The following is a 9696-nucleotide window of genomic DNA, read 5'->3' as shown; positions in this document are numbered from 1 at the left end:
TTAATTTAACAGAATATACTGAGTATGACTTATTGTGGCCCCAGGAATAAAGAGGATAGAGAATGATGACATGGATAAAGAGAGAGAGTGCCGGATGAATATCACTACCAAATGCCCAGTGAGAAGTATAAAGTTGAGTTTGTGGAGTACATGCAGGTCTGATAAGATAGCTTATCTATATGCCTCAAGATAGGTTAGAGAGCTAGAGTAATAAGAGAGAGGTGGGAAAATGGTGTATTGGAGAGGTTTGACTAAATCTTGTGGCATCTCTAACATAAGGAGAAGAAGTTCACTACTATACTTAGTCACACATGTAACATATAACTGTGAAAGTCATAAGAGAAGGGTAATTGTGAGATAAGGAATCCTGAGCAAGAGTTATAAAGAAAAGGCTAATAGGGAAATGAATGACTTTAAAAGAGTATCCCTAAACCTTTGCAGCTGACATTCTTGACCATCAATGTAGACAGTACCAGGATTTGTCAGATGAAAATAAAAATGAAATCCAGGGGCTTCTTTACATGAAGAATAAGTTTATCAATGTTGTTAGAAGTAACTCAAACTTACTGTCAAAAGCTCATGCTGTGCACTCATGTAGAAGGGTACACCAGGAAAAAAATTTAGGATCATGAAAAATAACTGGCTTCAAGAATGAGTTAAGAAGGCAGAAATGTTTGTTAAGAAGCCAGAAATAATGCAAAAGAAAAAGACTACGATTTTATGTCCCAACTTCTGAGGGTGTTTTATCTATTCTTACAGCAGACGGGAGTATACATATCACAAGCAAAGAAGCAATATATGAATGACCGATGGGCTGAAAACTTTCCCTTCAAAATACTCTGAAAAAGAAAAATTATCAGGCATAAACAAGAAATCTATTGACAATCTGGGGCAGATTCTCATCAATCTGGCTCTTAGTGAAGTTCCTAACTCTTTTGAGACCAATTCTGTTATAAGGTGACTGTACTGTAATAAGGCACCAGGTGCTGACATAATTATTGCTGAATGTCCCATAGGGTGGTGCAATGCACACTGAAAAACTAACTGTGCTGACTATTTTTGTGTGATCAGTGGGCAATACTCCACAGGAGTTCAAGTATGTTACAAATATTCAGTTTTATATACAAGAACAAAGGTGATAGTTATACAAAAGCTAGAAGCATTTTCCTCATGTAGAACGATGGCAAACTCTTGGTGAGAATATTCCTAAATTACATTAATAACCATTTCACCACCAACAATCATCTGCATGAAAGTAAATGTGGTTTCCTTGGTGAACTGGTCGTTGCTAATATGGTAAGACAGTGCCAGAAGAAGTGTGTAGAGCTGGAACAATACCTGTATATAAGTATTTTGTTAAGACAAAAATGCATTTGAAAATGTGTTGTGGGAGTTCTTAAAAAAAAGTTAAGAATAGGCGCAGGAGTGGCTGTGTGGTAAGTAGCTTGTTTACCAATCACATGGTTCCGGGTTCAGTCCCACTGCGTGGCACCTTGGGCAAGTGTCTTCTACTGTAGCCTCGGGCCGACCAAAGCCTTGTGAGTGGATTGGTAGATGGAAACTGAAAGAAGCCCATCGTATATATGTATATATATATATATATATATATATATATATATATATATATATGCGTGTGTGTGTTTGTGTGTCTGTGTTTGTCCTCCTAGCATTGCTTGACAACCAATGCTGGTGTGTTTATTTCCCCGTTACTTAGCGGTTCGGCAAAGGAGACCAATAGAATAAGTACTGGGCTTACAAAAGAATAAGTCCTGGGGTCGAGTTGCTCGATTAAGGCGGTGCTCCAGCATGGCCGCAGTTAAATGACTGAAACAAGTAAAAGAGTAAAAGAGTAATACTTGCAAAATTTAGGTGTACGGATATGTACGTGAATATGATGAGCTAATTTTGTGATAACATACTAATAACAATGGTAAAAATTTGAAATCCCTAATATCCAAAAGCAACAAAATGTGTTGTGCATTAGCACCAATCACTTAGAGTAAATATAGAGTCTACTTACACACACTGACACACAGATACACACACACACACACACACACACACACACACACACACACACACATATGTATGGAAATGTATCATATTTGAGTTCCAGGTTTGGTGATTATGCGAATAAGGTGTTCAACGTTGGTCATATGTCAGCGTGTGTATATAAAAATATCTTTCATAATGAGATAAAAAACCAAGGCTGTGTAGATTTTAGAACATTTATAGATAGAAGGTCTTACAGCTGTTTCCAGGATATATATATTATATCCCTTCTTCGATGACAGGAGAATCCATTATTATTATTACATATATGTATATCTCTCTATCTACCTATCTATCTATCTATCTATCTCTCTCTATATATATACATACATATATATACATACATACATATATATATATATATATATATATCTATATATATATATATTATATATATCAAAATCAATCAACATCAATGGAAATTGCAGCTGTGATACCAGTGCCGGTGGCACATATAAAGCACCATCCGATCGTGGCCGTTTGCCAGCCTTGTCTGGCACCTGTGCCGGTGGCACGTAAAAAGCACCCACTACACTCATGGAGTGGTTGGTGTTAGGAAGGGCATCCAGCCGTAGAAACATTGCCAGATCAGACTGGGCTTGGTTCAGCTTTCTGGCTTCCCAGACCCCAGTTGAACCGTCCAACCCATGCTAGCATGGAAAGCGGACGCTAAACGATGATGATGCTGATGATGATATATATACACATGCATACATACATATATATATTTATATATACACACACACACACACACACACACACACACACACACATAAACATGTTGGGCTTCTTTAGGTTTGTGTTTAACCAAATTCACGCCATCAGCCTGGAGTGATAGTAGGAAAAAAGTGACTGTGGTGTATGCAGTGGATTTGAACCCAGAACCATGTGTGAAAGATGGAAACTTCTTACCACACAACCACATCCTATATACATATACCCAATCACAAACACACACACATACACACACATATATACATAAATGCATACATGTGTGTGTGTGTGTACATACATTTGTATATAATTATATATGGATACACATATATGCACAAATATCTACATCCATTTATACGTATCACGCACAAATACACACATGCACACACACACACCCACAAACACACAAATACACACATTTGTATGTAATTTCATTCATATATCATCATTTAACATCCTGCTTTTCCATGCTGTCATGCATTGGACAGTTGACATGTGTAGTTTTATGCAGGGATATATAAACACATATGCTTGTATATACTATTGTTGTTGATATTATTGTTATTGTTGTTGTGCTTGATGTTATTATTATTATTACTATTATTATTATTATTATTATTATTATTATTATTGTTGATATCATCATCATCATCATTATTATTATTACTACTATTATTATTATTATTATCATTATTGTTATTTTTGTTGTTGATATCATCATCATTATTGTTATTATTATTATTACTATTATTATTATTATTGTTGTTATTTTTGTTGTTGATATCATCATCATTATTATTATTATTACTATTATTATTATCATTATTATTGTAATTTATGTTGTTGATATCATCATCATTATTATTATTATTACTATTATTATTATTTTTATTATTATTATTATTGTTATTTTTGTTGTTGATATCATCATATCATTATTATTACTTATTATTATTATTTTTGTTGTTGATATCATCATCATCATCATCATTGTTATTACTATTATTATTACTATTATTATTACTATTATTATTACTATTATTATTATTATTATTTATTATTTATTATTATTATTATTATATTATCATTATTATTTTTATTATTATTATCATTATTATTATCATTATTATTATCATTATTGTTGTTGTGTTGTTATTATTTAATAATAGGCTGATTTGGCTTCATGCAACTTAAAGTTTTGCAACCTCATCTTACAAACCTAGCTCATGAAGAGTCAAATAAAAATGTTATTACATTTATTTAATAATGATATATGTAACTTCAAACAGATGTGTTGAGCACCTCTATCTTTCGTTTGTCCACTCAGTCAGATAAGTGTATACGTGTGCGTGTGTGTGTGTGTGTGTGTGTAAACATGCATAATTATATAAGCATATATATTCGTGTGTGTGTGTGTGTACTGTGTGTTTATATGTACTTTATTGAAAAGCAGCAAAAATATCACAAAAGCTGTTACTCAGAGTTTCATGTTCTCTTTCATTGGACAGTTTTTGTGACTTTTGCTGCTTTTTAATAAAGCATATTACTCTACCTCTGGTATTTAAGTACTATTTTTTCCACCTTGTTTCATATTTATGTGCTTACTCTATATATGTATATGTATATATATAGGTATAAATGTATGTATATATGCATGTATATGTATATACACATGCACACATATACATAGAGAGAAAGCTGTTTACAGGGGATGTTAAATGATGATATATATGTTATATATATATGTTTATACATATGCATATTCATCTATATCAATCTATCTATATATGTATGCTATATATATATATATATATATACACACACATACTTGATATAAACACATACCTATATGTTTTTATATATATAGATACACAAAAACATATATATGTATGCATGTGTGTACGTATATACACAAACAATAAACACATGCTTGTAGATATATGTATATAATTTATGACGCTTGTATTTTCTGTAATATTTTTGTTACCATAGCATTAATATCACTATAGTTTTGATAAAATTTGGGAATATTTTACTGTCAGTTCTCATTAGTAATTTAATTCTTAATGATGATGTAATAATTATATTCAACAATATCTCTAATATTTGTTATTATATAGGCACAAGCATGGCTGTGTGATAAGAAGCTTGCTTCCCAATTACATGGTTCTGAGTTCAGTCCCACTGTATGACACCTTGAGTAAGAGTCTTCTGCTATATAGCCTTGGCTGAAAGATGGGCATTGAGCATATGTGTGTGCATTCGCCCCTTGTCTACTTGAGAACTAGTGTTGGTGTGATCAGGTTCCCTGGAGCTTAGTCATTCAGGAAAAGTGACTTATGGAATAAGTACCAAGCTTAAAATAAATATGTACTTACAAGGTTCAGTTCTTTCAACTAAAAATTGTTCAAGGAGGTTCCCCAGCATGGCCACAGTCTCATGACTGAAACAAGTAAATGATAATAGATAAAAGATATATATGTATGTGTTACTGAATATGCAATATATTGTTAGTTTCTTTCCCCTACTCAGTTTCTATTTCACTATCATATCATTAAGATTTACAAGTAATTAATCATTTATATAGAGATTTTTAAAACATAAGTAGTATATAATAATGTTATTGAGAAAAGGATGATGTAAAATTCTAACTTAAAGATGAAAAAAGATATCATTTATCACCCTGTGTTTCAAAAACCAGATTCCTGATATCTGATACAAAAATATAATACCATTAAATGGAATTTTAAAAAATTAACAGTTAAATTTTAAAACTAGGAAATATATTTAAAATTTTAATTTCACAATAGGCATAGGAGTGGCTGTGTGGTAAGTAGCTTGTTTACCAGCCACAAAGTTCCGGGTTCAGTCCCACTGTGTGTCACTTTGGGCAAGTGTCATCTACTTATAGCCTAGGGTCAACCAAAGCCTTGAGAGTGGATTTGTTAGATGGAAACTGAAAGAAGCCTGTCGTATATATGTATATATATATATGTGTGTTGTATATATGTATGTGTGTCACTTGACAACCGATGCTGGTGTGTTACATCACCATAACTTAGCGGTTCAGCAAAAGGGGCCGATAGAATAAGTACTAGGCTTACAAAGAATAAGTCCTGGGGTCGATTTGCTCGACTAAAGGTGGTGCTCCAGTGTGGCCACAGTCAAATGACTGGAACAAGTAAAAGAGTAAAAAGACAGAGAGTAAAATATTCTGGATTATGTTGGAAATTATTTGAAACATTAAGACTAACTATATTATGTTTTAATGTGCTTGTTACTAAATGAAATTCTTACTGAAATAAAATGCTCCAGCATGGCCACAGTCAACTGGCTGAAATAAATAAAAGAATAAAAGAATTAATCATCTTGTATTCCAAAAACCAGATTCCTCATATTTGGTACAAAAATATTATACCTTTAAATGAAATTTTTAAAAATTAACCCTTAAATTTTAAAACTAGGAAATATATTTAAAATTTTAATTTCAAGATATCCTGGATTGTGTTGAAAAAACAATAAGACTTACTATATGTTTTAATATGTTAGTTACTAAAATATTTTAAATTTACTGAACAAATATAAATAGTATGACATTGTCCAGTCACTGACTGCTATTTCAGCCACTTGGACCTAACCGCTGACCAGTGTTAACTCAAGGGATATAACTCACTTGGTCACTTTGTCAGTAAAGTAAAAATAGATAAATAAATGAATAAATAGGAGAGGGAGATAGAGCAAGAGAATGTGAGAGAGTGAGAGGGGGAGAAAATAGATAAAGAAGGAGAGGGAGAGAGAGAGAAAGCTGATTAACAATCAAAGGGTAGAGGATAACAGATGAAAATAAAGAGGAAGAAAAAGAAGGGGTAGTGGAAGATGAGCAAGGAGAGGAGAAGCATGTGGATGAAGTGAGGTAGCAAAGAAAATCAGATGCCATTTAAAAGAGAGCCAAAATATATTAGGTGTGGAAGGTAGAGGGAGACCATGGATTTAAGGAGTAGAAGAGGAGAGGCTGAGAAAGGGTCTGAAGGAAGAAACAGAATCAGAAGTCATATGGGAAGAGAGAGAGGAGGGAGAGGGAGAGAAAGACGGGCTAAATACAGAGAGAGGGGAGAGAGAAATAGATACAGAGACAGGCAAGCTACAGAGAGAGAGGGAGAGATACAAAGAGAGGGGGTAGATATAGAAAGAGGGAAGAGATACAGAGAGAGAGAGAGAGGGTAGATATAGAGAGAGGGAGATGGCTACTAGAGAGGGGGTGAGATACAAAGAGGGGGATGAATACAGAGAGAAAGGGGAGGGAAACAGAGAGTGGGTTGAGATTCAGAGAGAGGGGGTGAGATACAGGGAGAGGAGAGAGGGATAGATACGGAGAGAGGGGGATAGATACAGAGAGAGAGAGAGAGAGAGAGAGGGTGATAGACACAGAGAGAAAGGGATAGATACAGAGAGAGGGACATAAATACTGAGAAAGAAGGAATGATAGAAATGTGGAGAGATACAGAGAGAGAGAGAGAGGGATAAATACAGACAGAGGGGATAGATACAGAGAGAAAGAGAAAGAACTAGAGTTGGGGAGATCTAGGAAGTGAGGACATCAGAAATATAGCATTTACAAGGAAGAAAATTGAGGAGAGAGTAAAATCTCCAGTGAAGGGAAAAAGAAGGAAATCACAGATGTTTGAAGAATACAGGAAGAAGAAGATGAAAAGAAAGAATAAGTGAGAATAGAGAAAAGAAAGGGTAAGATGTAAAGAAATAAATTAACGTGATGTAGAGGAAAGAAATGGGGTGGGGACAAAGAATTGAAGGTAAAAAGGAAAAGTGAAAGTTAAATTATGTATCTATCTCCCTCTCTCTGTAGAAGAAGAAGAAGAAGAAGAAGAAGATGAAGGAGGAGAGTGGAGTTAGAAGAGAAAAGAGGAGGGCGAGAGAAGGAGAAGAAGTGGTAGAGAAGGGGGAAGGGTAGAGAAGAAGAAGAAGAAGAGGGAAGAGAGGAAGGAAAAGAAGAGATGATGATGTGATGATGATGATGATAATGAAGTAAAAGATGATGATGACAAGGATGAGGCTGGTGAGATGATGACAACGGCGGCGACGATGATGATGACAATAACAATTAATATATCTCTGAATAAGCAGATTATATACCATACCTGCTGGCAACAATATGAATGAGGCATTTTTAATTGTTAACTATGTATAAAAAAGGTAAAAATGTTTTGATCCAATTATTTAAACAAAACTAACTTGTAGTGAGTGAAGGATATTCACTTCATTGCTTAACTTTTCAGCATTTAAACTGGCCATATCCGGCCAAAACATTCTACCTGTATAATGTTCACACCAGCCAGATCTGACTTCTCACACCTACCCTATAATGTCATTGTAAATATAAACAATTACATCATGAGTTAATGAATGATTGATTAAAAAAATGTGAATAAATAAGCATTACATTGCATGGCTCAGTGGCTAGAGTGTTGGTCTCACAGTCATGAGGTAGTGAGTTCGATTCTGGACCAGGCTTGTGTGTTGTGTTCTTGAGCAAGATACTTTATTTCATATTGCTCCATTCACTTAGCTGTAGCAATGAGTTGTGATGTCACTGGTGAACAAGCCGTATCAGTCTTTGCTTTTCCCTTGGACAACATGGGAGGCTGATATGCATGGGTGACTGCAGGTCTTCCATAAACAATCTGGCACAGACTAGTGCCTTGGAGGGAAACTTACTAGGTGCAATCTTATGGTCATTCATAACCCCAAAGGGGTTTTTTACTCTTTATCCTTTTACATTGGATAGAATAGTCCGAAATGCAGAGGGTACTACTCTTGTGATTATATTTGAATTGTTAGTAAATTTTTTCTTTTCATTTTCTTTTAATCTACTTGTCTCAGTTAGTGGAGTGTAGCCATACTGGGGCACCAGCTTGAAGGGTTTGGTCGAACAAACTGATCCCAGTTTGGAACAAACACAAAGACATGCACAACACACACACATACACACGACAGCTTCTTTTAGTTTCTGTCTCTGAAATCTACTCACATGGCTTTAGTGAGTACAGGAATTATATAGTACAAGGCACTTGCTCAAGGTGCCACGAAGTAGGACTGAACCCAGTGGCACTTGCTTCTCCCCTCAGAATTGCTAGCCTTTTACCAAAATATAGATCAATTAATACTATCACCTTCATCATTGTCATCATCATCATAGTAGTAGTAGCAGTAGTAGTATGGGGAGAGGTGGAAGTGGGTAAAGAGCAGAAGCCATATGGAAGGTGAAGAGCAGGCAGAATCAGTGGAGTATCATAAAAAAAATGTAACATTTGTTCTAGCTCTTTACATTCTAGTTTCAAATCCTAATGAGGCCAAGTTCATTTTTCATTCTGTTTTTTTTTTTTATTAGTGGTGGCCATGGTAGAGAATGATCAATAAAATATTGTACATGTCAAGTACTTATAATACCACTCCTCAAATTTTCTAGTTCTGTGCCCAAATCAGAAACCTTATTATTGCTGATAGAATCAGTAGCTTGCCTAGCAAAAATGCTTAGCGGTAGTTGCCCGTTGCTACAATCTGAGTTCAAATTCTGTCGAGGTCAGCTTTGCTTTTCACCCTTTCAGAGTCGATAAATTAAATACCAGTCAAGTACTGAGATTGATGTAATCGGCTATCCCCCTCTCCTCAAATTCCAGGTATTATTATTGTTGAGGCATTGAGCTGGGTAAAATGCTTAACAGTATTTCATCCATCTTTATGTTCTGAGTTCAAATTCCATCAGGGTCAACTTGGACTTTCTTCCTTTTGTGGGGGGTAGGTGATAAAATAAATACCAGTTGAACACTGGGTTTAATGTAATCAACTAGCACCCTCCCGAAAAATTCCAGGCCTTGTGCCTTTAGCAGAAAGGTTTATTGTAACAAATTTTAA

The 9696-nt window shown here is 34.7% G+C and overlaps 1 long non-coding RNA gene across 1 annotated transcript in view; it reads left to right on the top strand.

Moving 5' to 3' along the window:
* The first annotated feature begins 5611 nt into the window (after positions 1-5611).
* Positions 5612-9696, top strand: part of LOC118761908 — a 26064-nt gene continuing 21979 nt past the window's right edge. The window contains exon 1 of the long non-coding RNA XR_004997728.1: positions 5612-5622. This is a non-coding gene — a long non-coding RNA (uncharacterized LOC118761908). The remainder of the gene's footprint in view (positions 5623-9696) is intronic.

Source organism: Octopus sinensis, unplaced genomic scaffold, assembly GCF_006345805.1.
Source record: "Octopus sinensis unplaced genomic scaffold, ASM634580v1 Contig18641_ERROPOS154426, whole genome shotgun sequence".
NCBI lineage: Eukaryota > Metazoa > Mollusca > Cephalopoda > Octopoda > Octopodidae > Octopus > Octopus sinensis.
The sequence above is the reverse complement of the archived record's forward strand: the minus strand, read 5'-3'. Positions and strand labels throughout refer to the sequence as shown.